The sequence below is a fragment of the Rhinatrema bivittatum genome, chromosome 2, assembly GCF_901001135.1.
Source record: "Rhinatrema bivittatum chromosome 2, aRhiBiv1.1, whole genome shotgun sequence".
Lineage (NCBI taxonomy): Eukaryota > Metazoa > Chordata > Amphibia > Gymnophiona > Rhinatrematidae > Rhinatrema > Rhinatrema bivittatum.
Window position 1 is genome coordinate 574,192,827 of NC_042616.1, and position 16,906 is coordinate 574,209,732.

Consider the following 16,906-nt stretch of genomic DNA (forward strand, 5'->3'; position numbering starts at 1 on the left):
CACTGGACTTCTTCAGGGTACACTTTTTATGCTTGAATTTGTCCAAACACTGAAACAATAATGACATCTGGCCAGATCTGATGTCAGTACATCATATTGTAACACAGATAAGGAGGATCATTTGCAAGTATCTGTTTAAGTAGTACCGATTCCATTTAAGACTTGAAGATAGAAACTAGCAGTGGATAGAGACTGGGGGCATGTTATTGAAGTAGCACAAAAGCAGGAATATATACCATTAGAAAATATATTTAATGCAGACAAGCAAGATAGCAGGAGGTTGAAAAGATATACAATAAAGTATTGTTTAAAGATCTATTCATATTCGGGCGGATTTTTAAAGCCCTGCTCGCGTAAATCCGCCCGGATTTACGCGAGCAGGGCCTTGCGCGCTGGCGTGCCTATTTTCCATAGGCCGCCGACGCGCACAGAGCCCCGGGACACGCGTAGGTCCCGGGGTTTTTCGAAGGGGGCGTGTCGGGGGGTGTCAGGGGCGGGGCCGAACGACGTGACGTTTTGGGGGCAGGACGCGGAGTTTCGGGGGAGGGCCCGGGGGCGTGGTTTCGGGCCGGGGCATTCCGGGGGCGTGGCCGCGCCCTCCGGAACCGTCCCTGGGTCAAGTCTCGGCGTGCCAGCAGCCCGCTGGCGCGTGTGGATTTACGTCTCCCTCCGGGAGGCGTAAATCCGTGGATAAAGGTAGGGGGGGGGGTTTAGATAGGGCCGGGGGGGGTGGGTTAGGTAGGGGAAGGGAGGGGATGGTGAGGGGAGGGCGAAAGAGAGTTCCCTCCGAGGCCGCTCCGATTTCGGAGCGGCCTTGGAGGGATCGGAGACAGGCTGCGCGGCTCGGCGCGCGCCGGCTGCCCAAAATCGGCAGCCTTGCATGCGCCTATCGAGGATTTTAGAAGATACGCAAGGCTACGCGCGTATCTTCTAAAATCCAGCGTACTTTTGTTTGCGCCTGGTGCGCGAACAAAAGTACACGAATGCGCTTTTTTAAAAAATCTATCCCATTATCGGGGAAAAAAAGTCCTTTAGTCCCGGAGCACTGATCCATTACTCAAAAAAGCTTCTATTATCTGAAAATTGGTTGATTTCATATGATCCATTATTTAGAAAAAAAAATTCCATTATCCAAAATTCTTTCATAAGAAAACACCCATTATCAGGAACTTCCATTATCCAGAAAATTCCATTTTCCTCAATGTTCTTGACCATTCCAGATAAAAATGCTCTACTATAGTTGCTTTACTGCACTGCTAATCACTTACGTACAGAAATACTAATCTGAAATTTGCAAAGCATATCAGCAGGAAGACAAAGCAAGCAGAAGACCACAGTTTCTAAATCAGGTTGCAGCTTAATTTAATTTCCTTTGTGGAAATTTGTACTGTCCTGATTTTAAAAAGTTCACTGATAACTACATGGAAACTATTCACTTTAGTAAGTCAACTCAGAAGAGCATCATATCTTTCTGATTTTCCAGGAAAGTTAACAATAAATTATTGGGATGAAATCCATCATTATCATCATTATTATTGTTTATTTATTTCACACTTTTCCAGCAGCTAAAGTAAAGGAAGACTTAAAAAAAAATTCCTTTCCTAAATTTGCCCCAGGTTTGGATCAGCATTAATTTAGACAATTGTGGAGAGTGGTAGAAAAGTAGAGAGGAGAGAACAGGTATGGGGGGGGGGGGGGGGGGGGCCATGGGGAGGGAAGATGGTGTTGATGTGAGCTGAGCAGTGGGAATTTGCCAGCTCATCTATCCAAGGTGACCGAGTACCAGAGAGGGAGAGTGTCAGTCCCAGCCCCTGGATGGGCCAATTGGTCTTTCTTTGCTGTCAATTATTATGCTAACAGATGCTGTTGCAGCCCTTCTAGGTTGAGAAAAATCATTATGCAGTTTTTTGTGACCTATCCAGGTCTTCTCATTCTTTTCCACATGATTATTGCTTGATTCGCTTTCTTTACCATATTGGAATCCAGGCAAAAGGCAAACCAGTGTCAATGGCCTGCAATTTGCACTTTTAAAGAAATGAAGTACTAACACCAGGGATAACACATAAGAACATAAGAAATTGCCATGCTGTATCAGACCAAGGGTCCATCAAGCCCAGCATCCTGTTTCCAACAGAGGCCAAAACCAGGCCACAAGAACCTGGCAATTACCCAAACACTAAGAAGATCCCATGCTACTGATGCAATTAATAGCAGTGGCTATTCCCTAACAGGCCGATTCAGTAAAGTCCGCGGGAGAGCGGACGAATGCCCGCTCTCCCGGCGTGCGCACCGGCCCCTTGCCGGTGTGCGCGATTCAGTATTCAAATTAGGTGGTGCGGTAGAAACGGGGAAAAGGAGGCGCTAGGGACACTAGCGCATCCATAGCGCCTCCTTTTAGCCCGGAGTGGTGGCTGTCAACAGGTTTGACAGCCGACGCTCAATTTTGCCGGCGTCGGTTCTCGAGCCCGCTGACAGCCACTCGGAAACCGGACGCCAGCAAAATTGAGCATCCGGTTTTTGGCCCAACAGCCGTGGGCCAAATTCAATTTTTTATTTTTTAAACTTTTTTTTACTCTTCGGGACCTCCTACTTAATATCGCCATGATATTAAGTCGGAGGGTGCACAGAAAAGCAGTTTTTACTGCTTTTCTGTGCACTTTCCTGGTGCCGGAAGAAATAAGCGCCTACCTTTGGGTAGGCGCTAATTTCTGAAAGTAAAATGTGCGGCTTGGCTGCACATTTTACTTTCTGTATCCCGCGCGCATACTTAATAGGGCCATCAACATGCATTTGCATGTTGAGGGCGCTATTAGGTGCCGCGGGTTGGACGGGCGTTTTCCTCCCCTTAGTGAATAAGGGGTAAGGGAAAACGCACGTCCAAGAGCAGGCTAACAGTGCACTCCGTCGGAGCGCACTACTGTATTGGCCTGTAAGTAAACTTGATTAATACCAGTTAATGGACTTCTCCTTCAAGAACGTTTCCAATCCTTTTTTGAACCCAGCTACACTAACTGCACTAACCACATCCTCTGGCAACAAACTCCAGAGCTTTATTGTGCCTTCCAGTCTATTAAAGAGCATATTTTCCTCATCTGCTCCGTGTCCACTAAAGTTACATGTGCTTCCCTGCAGAGTGCGTACGGCTGCATATACACACATGACTGCCTAAGGGGTTCCTCTGGAGATACTTACTGCTGAGCTGCCAGAACGCAGACTGTGCATATGGTGAACGGTCTCCTGTATTTCCCTTCATATAGGGGAATTCCTATACATGCACCCATGCCTGCTATAAGGATGGTCCACACACTCCCTCACATTAAATAAGCCAGGATGTACTACCTATTCTCACCAACGATTAAGCACCCCTCACATCCTCCTTCCAAAACATTTCAAATATCAGCCATCACAGGAGCCATGACATAGGGCCACAGTCAGCCCAGATTCTTAAATGGATGAATAAATAAATAATGCTGGTGGCAATGCTTGATAAATGAGTCACGTTGATTTTTATTTCTTCATGTCAGGATGTATTGGGATTCCTTGCTGTTTGGGGTTATGAAAACTTGACTTTACCACACACACAGATCATTCAAAGTTGAGCTACCTACTGTGTTATATTTGTGTAAAGAAATCATTGTTCCCCAAAAGTCTGAGAGCTCTGGATGCCTCCAGGTTGAGGAGCTGTTTACTTTCAGTTTCCATGATCTAAGAAAGTTGTCAGGCTCCATGCAGCCACCCCTCATAATCCTTTTGCACCTGCTTTGCTGAATGCAGCCCTGCTCTGCTGAACTTGTCTTTAATGACTAAAACAGTACACCTCATTTCTAACAAATTTCTATTCCTCACTCCCGGTCAACCAAAAATGCAGATCCAGTCCTGATTTTGCCCCACTGCAGGAGTGGATTTCTAATTCTCATTTTCTTAGGGCAGTCGGTGAGAAAATCTGAATTGCAAAGCCCACTACATGCAGGGATTTGACCTGGGATGAGCGGACAACTCTACCTATACCCTTTAAGGACAATTTCAAAGCCATTTACCTGGGTATATTGGTCTAGATGAAAATTGCTCTCTCAGCCCAGCAAACATACGTTTCTTCCATAGGGTGTGTACTTCGTGCTGAACTGAGAAGAGGCATTTCTGTGGGCCTCTATAGGTCAGAGGAGGAGAACAGCATGCATATATAGCATTTTCCCATGTACGCATTCAATTTTATTCCTGTAAGCTACCCGCACCAACAAGAGGGTGCAAAGCATGCGAAAACATTTAACGCGTGTGCTGTACATTAACTTTCCAAAAGAAACTGCATTGTTTGCCTGTGAAAATTAACCAAAAGGCATGCTGAAAGCATTTTACAAGTGTGTGGGCTAATTTGAAAACAGCTCCCATATAACCTCCAGCAGCTGTGTATCAAGCTAAGAATTGACTTTGGAATCTTATTTTATTGGTCAATGACAAATGCCATTTGACCAAGACAGTTGCCCAGTTGCCCCACCTCACCCTCAGCTGTGTCACTGCAGACTTAATTCTGTCTCCAGTCATCTATCTCCCTTATTTTCATTTTTGCTTTTAAGCAGAAGTATGGAAGATTTTGTTCCTCCTTACCTTTCAGAATAAATTCATTTCTATTATTTATCTGGGTCTGGAAGGGCTTTGAATTTAATCCTTGGACTGTCACAAATCTATGCCATATGTCATACTGAATAACACTTTAAGAGTCATTGGTAGAGTGTTAAGTCATGTTTTCCAGTGCCATAATTATTAGTGATTGTTGCACTGGAGGGGGACCCTTGGCCTGGCACAGGATTGGTACGGTCCTTTGAAGGATCCCACAGGACGCCTGCCGCCAGGAGGCGGAGCACACAAGGAGACAGAGGCAAGCTGGAGCTTCACCAATAACAGCCCGGGGGCTCTGCAGGTTGAGCCCTTGCAGTCCCAGGCTGCCTGGGCTTAGGTAGGCCTCTGGGGATCTCCCGGAGAGATGGTGGAGAGGTGTTCCCACATGGAGGAGAGGTGCACGGCTGACAGGGAACAGACGAGCTAGACTGGAACAGAAAGTACCGGAGACCACGGGCACAAGGCAGAAACTGAAGGTCCTCCGGGCAGGGTAGGCAGCGCCTAGTGGTCTAGTTTGAGGAAGGCCACAGACAGCGTCAAGGCAAGTGGACCTGGTGGTCTCAGGAGAAGCAAAGAGAGTGTCCAAATGGAGCGCAAGGGTCAAAGCCAGGGTATCCGTCCGAGGATGGTCAGCCAAAGCAAGGGTCAGTTCCTGGTATCAGTCCAAGCGTGGTCAGAGGCAAGCAGAGGTCAGTTCCTGGCATCGGTCCATGCATGGTCAAAGGCAAGCAAAGTTCAGTACCAGGTATCAGTCCAGAAAGTACAACCTGGGTTGTGGAACGTAGAGAGGCACTTGGGAACGAAGGAACACAGGATCAGGCACTGGAACACAGGAAGGACCACGGGAACGCAGGAGCAGACTCAGAACACTGGAACAAGCACAGGAACACAGGAACGGACGCAGGAACACTGGAACAGGCACAGGAACACAGGAACGGACGCAGGAACACTGGAACAGGCACAGGAACACAGGAACGGACGCAGGAACACTGGAACAGGCACAGGAACGGACGCAGGAACACTGGAACAGGCACAGGAACACAGGAACGGACGCAGGAACACTGGAACAAGCACAGGAACACAGGAACGGACGCAGGAACACTGGAACAGGCACAGGAACACTAGAACTGAACAGGAACAAGGACGGCAAGCTAGCTCACACGATGTGTGACGACCCATTTGCCAAGACAAGGAATGAGAGGCTGAGTCCTGCCTTTTATGCAGGGCTCAGGTGACGTCATCGCTGGGTGCCGCGGAGCGGTTTCCTGCCGCGGCACCTTTAGAGGTCGGCCTTCTGCGCACGCATGTGCCTAGGGGTGGAGTTGAGGAGGCTGAGGCCATGGAGCCCCGACGCGAACCACGCCGAGAGGCCTGGGAGCTGGAAGGGGCCGGAGACATGGGCGCCGGGCATCTGGGGCACAGGTGACTCGCCACGGCAGCCGGAGAGGAGGGACCGGGACCCACGGAGGGGAGAGAGAGGTGAGCAGCCCGGCAGTGGCCTTAGCGCGGCAGGGATGCGCAACAGTGATCTCATATTGATTTCTAAAATCAGTTGTACTGGTACTCAGCTGACCATGGATGTTGGAGGGAGGGGAGAAAGAGGGAGTAGCGAAAGCTGGCGGCAGAGGTTTGGGAGGCTGGTTGGGCCAGAAAAGAAAACAAGGCAGAAGAAAGAGAAATGAAAGAAAAAGAAGGACATGAAAAGCAAGTGAGGGAGAGGAGACTGAGAGGAGCTATGAAGGAGGGGGGGTGATGTTAAGAATTGAGAAACATAGGACAGAGAAGAGAGGGGCAGGGCCAGTGCAAGGGTATTAGGCACCCTAGGAAAACCTTCAGCCCTCAGGCCATCCCCAACCAAGAATTAAACTCATCAATCATGATGACCCCCCCCCCTTCCCAGCCTAATTCTGTAAAACCACAATTGGAGACAGGAGGGTATAGTAAAATAACCATTTCTATGGGTAAATACCAATTTATTCAGTAAAAAGACTTTGTGAAAACTGCCCTCCCTAAAAGTGCTTAAATCTATGCACAGTTCAGAGGGAAAGGTTGCTCATACTCTTCTTTGGAGCAATGATGCAAAACCTGCCAGTAAAAGTCCCCATGCACTTTGTACCAAAATGTACAGGTTTGAAAGATGTCCTCCATACTTTGATATTTTGTTTCGTGTATATGTACACATACATAAACATTTCAGAAATCATATCACAGGGTCTGATGAATACATCTTCTGTGATTTTTGAGGGTAGACAGCAAAACATAAAATCAAGAACCAGATAAAATGTATAAATTAAAAGAAATCCATACAGCATTGGCTGAAGGTGGTCTCTGAAATGATTGACTGGCTGGGCTGAACTAGGGGTGCTTCTCCTTACTAATCCCCATAAAAAACTATTTCAAATTTGTGTTTCACCTCAGTAACTGTGACACAAAGATCCTCTATTACCAGGTACACTGTGAAGTACACAATATCCTGCAAGGAAAATCACTCAGAACCTATATCACAAACCTGTCATACCAAAACAGCACTAATTCCCAGAAGTCAAACAGCAATAACACTACCTATGAAAAGGCAGCACTGCAAATATTACAGCAGACCCTAGAAGAGCATCACTATTGTTCCTAGCAAAGGAAAGGAGTGGCTTAATGGCTAGAACCGTACTTCCCAAAGCTATCCTGGGGACCCCACAGCCAGTCAGGTTCTCAGGATATCCACAATGGAATATTCAAGAAATAAATTTACATATACTGTATTTTCATGGTATGCTAATTTATCTCATATATATTTCTTGGGAGTAATCCTGAAAATCTGACTGGCTGTGGGGTCAAGACAGGTTTGGGAAGCCCTGGGCTAGAGCAATGGTCTGAGAACCAAGGAAATATCTTCACCCAACTAAAACGTCCTGTGACCTTGATCAAACTGCTTTATTTCCCATTGATTCAGGCACCTACTTAGACTGTAAGCTCACTTGGGAAGGGACTTACTGTACCCTGAATTCTAAAAGTTCTGAAAACCACCTAAAACATTATTTGAAACTTTAAAATCCACATTTATTATTAGCAATATATAGACAAAAATTGAATTGTCCACACCAGCCACACCACCCTCTCCTCCTGATTCCTGCAGGACAGAAGATAAGGAGGAAATAACAGGAGGGGGAGGGGGAGGGGGGAGGTTAAGAAAAGAGTGACTACGTTTTGCTCTAGAATATTTGCTCCATGTTCACCCCCCCTCTCCTCCTGTTCCTTCCCTGTTGCCTTGGAGAGGAGGAGACTGGAGCAGGAAGCACAGGGCTGTTTTCTGCTGCTTCCAATTAAAGCAGTGGCAAATAGAATCATCAGGGCAGTGCCTTGTCTGCTTATGAATTGCAAAGACCTTAGTGCCAACCCTAAAATTACAGTGCTCTAGATCAGGGTTGCACAAACTGGGGGCAAGCTTCCCCCCCAGAGCCCCCCCTGGGGGGCCACAATCGAGCTTCCAGGGGGCTGTAAATGTCATACTGTGGGGGAAGGTGCATGTGGCTGCCAGTGGACCTCACCCCACCCCTTCTGTGCTGGCTCACGGCATTAGAATTCACGAGAGTAGCACTTTCTCTATGCTGATCTCATGATGCACCGAGAATCAGTGTAATATTTCCAGTGCTGCTTTTTCACAGGTAGGTTCTTGTTTGAGTTCTTGGTGTTACTACTGTTATGTTATGATAAGTTTGCAGTATAGATTTTGATTGCCTTTTGTACATGTGTCTGGCAATGGAAAGAGTTTGTGCTGCCGTTACTTGGAGATGCCTGTCTGGATGTGGCGTGGTATCTGCCTCTCTTTGTGTTCATGCATGTCTGATTGCTCCTATCAGCACCATGAAGAGAATCAAAATGGGAATTTTGAGCTTCTGGCTGACAGCGTGATTGCCTGCTATTTGGCAAACGGTTCAACAGCTGATTGGTTGGTGAGAAACTTTGGCATATATATATATATATATATATATATATATATATATATATATATATATAAAATATATATTATTATATACATGATGTAACCCAGCTTTGGTGGGTGGAGGGCTCAACAATTTGTATGGATAGAAGGAGGGCCAAGGATCAAAATGTTTGCTCACCCGTGCTCTAGGTGATTGCCTAGTCTGACTAAAGGAAAGGTCGGTACTGAAGAAGGGGCATAGGAAAGATCTGAAGGAAACAAGTATGAAAAGGGGGGGGGGGGGGGGGGGCTCCGAGCCAGAGGAGGGGAAGGAAAATGAGAAGAAAGAAGATCAAAGAGAAAAATGAGCTAGACAGGGAGGAAGACTTCAGGGTAGTAAGTATATTTTTATATAACCTGCAGAAGGAAAGTCATAATAAAAATGTCTTATGAAAATTGTATTAATCAACATACAATATATACTGGCAAAGTATAATTTTTCCTATTATTTCAACAACATGGCCCTGGGTTCTTGATATTTTTCTCTCTATTTAGCATATAATAGGATGTGGGAAGAACGGGTCAGGTTCAACTGCAATATTAGTGAACCTAGCCAAATGATTCTTCACCCGATTATTTTATACATTTTTGGAGGAGAAAAAGACCTCAGAATGCTGATGCCATGGTTATCAAAGTTCAATATAAGCATCCAATCATAGGTCAAAAAACCTCCATTTTAAATTTTATAATTTAAAGGCTTTTTGTAAGGTTGCATTAATTTAGAAAGCGCTTTGAAATTGTATAGTCACTCTTTCCAATTACAATCATTGTTTAAACACAACAGTTTTGTGATTTCTCCAAAATCTTTTGGGTATTTATCACATACACTTTAAAACTACTCCCTTACATTGTAATCATGATTAAACCCACAAAGTTCTTATTCCTCTAATATTTCTTTTAGATGAATTCAAAATAAATTTAGCGCTGTGGTTTTCTTTTAGTGTTGCAGTCAAAACTCTGTTCATGATGTGATCGCAATATGAAGAACCAGAGCCAACAGTGGCCAGCGTTGTGCAAGAAAGCTGTGTCAGGAAGATTCTCTGCAGCACATAATTTTAGTTAAAATTTGAAATTCTAGCATTCCTTCCACCCAAAAAGTTCTTGCAGAATTACTAACATACTTACGTATTCCTTTTTGATCATGTGCTCTTTCATTTTCTCCAACCAGCATACTGGAGCTTCTAAATGGAGAATGAATCTCTCACCAACCTTAGAAAACGCTCACTCCTGGGCAGTAGTAACCAAAACCTTTAAAAGTACTTACAGTTAATCAGCTTACTCACAATCCTAATGCTCCTTCCTCTTTGGTTCATATGCAGTCCTCTGCCGATTCAGTATGTGGAATAATAAAAACATCCATGCTCCCAATGTGTTGATTTTATTGTTTATAACATTGATATATACACTAATAAAAAAACTGACCATACTATAGATGAATGAAGATCTCTTGGTTCCAAAGATTTAAGTCTATATATCCATTTCTGTTTGAGTTGCAACATGTTTTTGTTTCTGTCACCCCCTCTGATGTCTTGTTTAATATGGTCAATAGCAAGACATTTTAATGACAAAAAATCATGTTCTATTTTCACACAGTGTGAGATCATGGATGCTTCTATTCTGCGATTTGTTTTAAACAACTCTTGTGTTCTAAAATATGAACACACAGAGGTCTTTTGCTTTTCCCCACATAAGACAAAGAGCACGTTCAGGTCACTACATAAACCTCAAAATCAGTAACAGAAATAGTGAAATATCTTAAAGAATATTTTCTCCTATCCACTGGATAGACAAAATCCTTAGTTTGTTCTGTAAACCCCTATATTGAACACTTCCCACACTTGAAGTGGCTGCTTTCATTTTGCCTAGTCAGTGTTCTCGCTTGAAGTTTTACTGGTAAAGTAGATGGTGAAATTAATTCATTCAAATTTTTTGATCGAGTATATGCCATTCTGATATATTTATCAGCAAATACAAGGTGCAAGTCCAAAACTGCTTTATGTTTCCTGATGACACTGGTTATTTTTTTAATTTTTTGGTTATATCCAGAGTGTCTTAAAATACAGTTCAGTGTATCTTTTTTCACTTCCAACAGATGTTCTGTATTGCAATACAAAGCTTTCTTAAAATAATGTGTGACTAAACTTTGTTATGAAATGCTTTATAATTCATAATTCCCCTCAAAATTGAAATTATGTACGTGTATTTTACTACATTTAATGATGATGCTCCATTTAAAGTGGGGTTGTAGGCAATGATGCCACTTTTGGCATGGCTGGTCTGAAGAACACCAAGCCTTTGGAGAGTCTGCTGCATGTTCTTGGTAGTGATGGGAAAAGAGAAGCGGGGAAAAATTCAGACACAATGGGATTACAGTTACAAATAAACCCAAACAAAGAATGGAAAGATGAGGGAAGATATGGGGGGGGGGGGGGGGGGGTGGGGGTCAAAGGAATCCCCCTGAGTGAAAATTGTCTCCTTTTTACAATGCACATTCCTTTAGCTGGATTAGGCAGTACTTGAGAAACACAAAAACAGTATGTGCCTTTCCACTGCATACAACAGAGGACTGCACCCAAAGTATAGAAAGGAAATGCCACAGAGTTTATATATATACACACAAGCTCAACAGAAAGGGGCAGAAGGAGGGTGCAGGTGCTATGTTAAGGGTGGACCAAACAACACACACAAACAAAAGAGGAGAATTCAGCAAGGGCCACATAAAGACTGACACCACATGAAAGACACTTGCAGATCAGATACACATAGACTCCAGGATGGACAAAGACAGACATGTGCAGGGATGCACTCAATGGGATGGATCAACTCTACTGGCGGCCACAGCTAGTCATCCAGGCTCTTGTATCCTTGAAAGTCCTCCATTAGCCACCAGCATACCCCCTTCATTTCTGCTTCCTGGCACCTGACACAAGATCTGGGTTGGTCTGAAAAACATTAAAAAGTTGACGCTCATTAGTGGATTCAGCAAGTGAATTCAGCAAGTGTAATGCAAAGTATTAGCCTAGAGAAAAGACTGACTTTCATTCTAGCAACATACATTGTACCCATCGGTATTTGTGACAGGAGACAATATGTGTCTGACTTACTAAAGCTTGAGAAAAGGTCCCACTTGGGTTAATCTTCCTCATTTTAGTATTAGTCCCAGATGACTAGCTGCAGGGATATGGAAGGGTAACACCTGGAGATAGAAGAAGTGCTGACCATAGCTGCCATCCTCTCATTCGGGCAATGAGCATGAGCATGTGACTCCTGCACTTTTATATTGTGCCCAGCACCACCACTAAAGCTGCACATTGCTAGCATTTAAAGGGCCCTTGTCCTGCTTATGCTCTCTATTATTCCTTTTAAAAGAGCCAAAAATGTATGACAATGTTGAACTGGAAAACTGATATTTCCTGGAGAGAGGGAACTATTGTTTTTAACCCATGGTTTGCATTTTCACAAAACAGTATGTAAAAACTTTATAGCTGGAACTAACTAAAGAGTATATATATAATCAAAGAATTTCACAAACCCCACCCCCAAACACTTACTACTTGTCCTTGCAAGACTAGCAATGCAGATATAAGATAATCATTCTATAAGTCAAACAGTATGCAAATTAGGCTTCATTAATTTTTATTGAGAGTGGAATTGCCAGGTTCTGCTGTGTGGACATTTTTAAGGTGTAAAAATTAAACAATAGAATGCAATAAACTTCTTTTAAGTTTTATTTTTGCACATTCAACATATCATTGCTTTGATGGATATTTAAACTCACTGGTAGAAGGAAAGAAATTTTTCCCAAAACAATACACGTATATTGCTATGATAGAAAAAATTTAAGTGAGGAACCGTGGAGAATTGCAGAACCAGAAGAATAAATTTGATTGGAATATTGGGTTTTATACAAGTTAATTTCTTATGAGAAACCCATTCAGATGAGGGTACAGCCAGTTTAGATCCAACCAGTTTTTCAAGTGAAGACATTTTTTAATACTGAAATGAAACTTCATGGTATCGTGTAGAGTAGGTCTCAAGTAGGTCTCTTTAAAAATGGCCGGCGCCATTTTTAAAGATGGCGCCGGCCATCCAGTGTTCCCTCCATGTGTCAGGGGCCGGCCAATGGCACAGATACCCTGTCACATGGTAAGGGCAAAGGCCATCGGCGCCATTTTGATTAGTGGCAGCCGACGGCCCGGGAGTGGGAGATCGCTCCCGGGACCCCCCACTGGACCACCAGGTACCTGTAAAATGTTTTTGGGGGGGTCGGGAGGGTGGGGGAAGCTAAGGGATTAGTTTTAAAGGGTCGGGATGGGTTTTTTGTTTATCAGCTCGGGTGCAGCCGATAAACAAAACCGCGATCGGGCTGGACGAAAAAAAACCCAGATGTGAATCGGAACCCTAATCTGAACCGATTCCGGTTCCGATTCACATCTCTAGATTTGATGACCTTCGGAGTGAGGAAACTCACCCAAAGATGAGATTTGTGCAATGTTCTCTCAACCTAGCTTGATGTTACCCTGGTAGAGAGTCCATCAAGCTAGGTTGAGAGAACATTGCACAAATCTCATTTTTGGGTGAGTGTACTTAATCCGAAGGTCATCAAATGTTCACAAGAGAGCACTGTTCTATTCATAGGTCTCACTTTGAATGTCAAAGTGGCCCCTATTGTTACAACTGCCCCTTCGCGACGGATTCACTCCACCTATCTTTCCTTCTTTGCTCCTCCTCTTGCTGTGGATGGACGCCTGGCTGCTGTGGCATCTGCCTGCCGTCCTCTCCGGCGTCCCCGGACCGGCTTGGGCGCTGCCTCCCGCCATGCTCCATGCGCCATGCGGCCCTAACTCTTAATTCCTACTTGGCGCAAACCTTAGGGGCGTCCCCCTGTGATGACGTCACGCTGCCTGGATATTTAAGCCTACATTGTTTGCTAGCCTTTGAGTTAGCAAGGGGATTCTTACGGATGGGATTCACTCTCCGTACCCAGCTACTCTGCCTCCATTCTCTATTGGACTCGTAACGCTAATGGGGTACCCACTCCTCGGGGGCCTCACTTGCTTTTCAGGTCGCTATCAGGAAACCAGTACTCGCTCCTTGAGGGCCCATGTTCCCTGACTTGCTGCCTGCTCTTACCTTCTCTTCTGCCTGGAAGGATTCGCTATCTTCAAAACCAATGAGTACTACCATCTTTACCTCAGAGCCGTTCCCTGGAAACAGGTACTCGCTGCTTGAGGGCCTGCCTCCGTTCCAGCCCTAGTGCCATCTCCTATGTGGAACCGCTGAGTGAGTACATCACCTTCAAGCGTCTTAGCTCTCAGCTCTCAGGGATCAGGTACTCGCTCCTCGATGGCCTGCTCTCCCTATCCTGGGGTTCTCCATACTGGGGCTTTGGGCATATTCCACTGTACTCATTATTCTCAGTTCTTTCCACTACAGCACTGCTACCAGAGGAGTCAATGTTCCAGCGCCTGAGGAATACTAGCCCAGCCGGGCTACTTCTACTGCTCACCACTGCCACCTCTGGTGGCTTCATCACATTGTCTAATAAAAGATCAAGCTCTGTGTTTGTGTGTCCTAAGCTGAGCCTGACCTGTGGCCCCTCACAGGACTTCCCCCGTGGGCATAGTCAGCTGCCACAGTGTCCAAGGGTCCATTCAAACCTCACTAATTATAACAGATTGCTAACTCCATGGATCCGGCACAGCTCAATGCCTTGCAGGCCATTCCAGGCCTGGCCCTACGCACTGCTGAACTTCAAGACGCATTGAAGAAACTCACTTCAGCGTTTCATCAGCTACAAGCACAGAAGACGCAAGGCGCTACTTCCAGTAATGAAGGTCAGTTACCTGAAGTAACTATAAAGACTATGGTACCTCTGGCTGCTCCAGTTCGTTTCTCTGGAGAGATTCAAAGAACTAGAGGTTTCCTAAACCAATGCTGCATGCATTTCGCATTGCAGCCTGCACACTTCCCCACAGCCTATGCCAAGACTACTTATATTCTATCTTATCTTGATGGAAGGGCCTCGTCTTGGGCTTCTACGATGTGGGAACGTAAGGATCCAATTCTGCAGGATATTGACGGATTTCTAGAATTATTTAAATCTGTTTTTGATAATCCTGCTCGAGTGACTGTTGCTGGTTCTGACCTGGTGGACCTGAAGCAAGGCAACCGACCACTGGCAGATTTTGCAATAGAGTTCAAGACTCTTGCTACAGAATTATGCTGGGAACCTAGATGCCTGAAAAATCTCTTCAGAGGTCTGAATACCCGCTTGAAGGACGAGCTTGCTGCTCGTGAGACACCTGACTCGCTGGATGAACTAGTGGCTTTGGCTACTAGAATTGACCACCGGCTTCATGATAAGGTGAAAGAACTCAAGCCTACTAAAGGACTGGTTCAGAAGGAGACTTGTGCTAAACTTGCACCTCGGGTGGTTCCAGCAGTACCTGTTGCCAGTGGAGAAGAACCGATGCAACTTGGTCGCAGTCATTTGACTTCAAAAGAGAGAAGGCTTCGGAAGAGGCATGGGTTATGTATGTACTGTGTACAAGCTGGTCACAATGTCCCAACATGCCCTAGTCATCTGGAAAACGGACGGGCCTAAGTCCTGCAGGAGGATTGTTCTTAGGCCTTACCTCGCCTTCTCCTCCGCTCTCTCTACCAGTCTCCCTGACTTGCGGACCATCTACAATCCAAACTCTTGCCCTTGTGGATTTGGGAGCATGAGGCAACTTTATACTTCAATGCCTAGTGGAACATTTGAGGATTCCCATCGTTACTTTAAAGGCTCAACTACTCTTGTCATCCATCCATGGAGAGCCTTTGCCCAGTGATATGACTCTTTGCACCGAACCAGTGACTCTTCGCACCGGAGCCCTCCATATGGAGACAATTCCCTTCTTTGTATTAGAGAAGGCCATGCACCCTATCATTCTGGGATTACCCTGGTTGCAGTTGCATCAGCCTCAATTCAACTGGTCCTCCTTGGAACTCTCCCGCTGGGGCCCAGGTTGTCATGGCAGTTGCCTCAAGGAAGTTTCTCCTGTTCTCTCCATGCTTACAACTCCAGTGATGGCAGGACTGCCGCCTCAACACGCATCATTCAGTGATGTATTTTCCAAAGAAGCTGCTGACATCCTTCCTCCACACAGATCTTATGACTGTGCCATTCGGCTGAAACGAAACACTGAACCTCCGAAAAGACGTGTCTATCCACTCTCTGCAATACAGAATAAGGCTATGTCCGAGTAGATCGAGAAGAATTTACAGAAAGGTTTCATTAAACCTTCAAAGTCGCCAGCCGGCGCAGGATTCTTCTTTGTGGGGAAGAAGGACGGAACCTTACGTCCTTGTATCGACTATTGAGGTCTGTACGAGATTACGATTAAAGACCGTTACCCCCTGCTGTTAATCTCAGAGCTGTTTGACCGGCTTCAGGGGGCCAAGATATTTTCGAAACTTGATCTGAAGGGGGCCTACAACTTAGTCCGGATTCGCAGTGGTGATGAGTGGAAAACGGCTTTCAACACTCGAGACGGTCACTTTGAGTACTTAGTAATGCCATTTGGCCTGTGCAATGCACCCGCTGTGTTCCAGAACATGATGAATGACATTCTGCAGGATTTGTTGGACAAGAGTGTCGTAGTGTACATAGATGACATCCTGATATATTCTCAGAATCTGTCTACTCATCTAGAAGACGTCAAGCAAGTTCTACTAAGACTCCGAGAACACCGACTTTACGCCAAGCTATCCAAGTGCGAATTCCATAAAGACTCCGTGCCTTTTCTTGGCTACATAGTGTCTAAAGATGGCTTCCAGATGGATCCCCAAAAATTAGAAAGTATCAAGAATTGGTCCCAATCTACCAGCCTGAAGGCCCTGAGATGATTTTTGGGGTTCACCAATTACTATAGAAGCTTTATAAAGAACTATTCTTCTTTAATGGTGCCCTTGACTGCTATGACCTGGAAAGGGGCCAATGCTTCTAAATGGTCTGCGGAGGCCATTTCCGCGTTCGAAGATTTAAAGACTGCCTTTTCCATGGAACCATGCCTAAGTCATCCGGACCCCAACAAGCCATTCATCATAGAGGTCGATGCCTCTGATGTCGGTGGGGGGCTGTTCTGAGCCAGACTGGAGATTCCAAGTCCTTACATCCTTGCTCTTTCTTCTCATGACTTTTCTCTCCGGCAGAGAAGAATTATGGGATCGGTGACAAAGAGCTCCTGGCTATTAAATTGGCATTCAAGGAATGGCGGCTTTGGCTCGAAGGCGCTCAACATCAAATTACCGTGTTTACAGACCATAAGAATC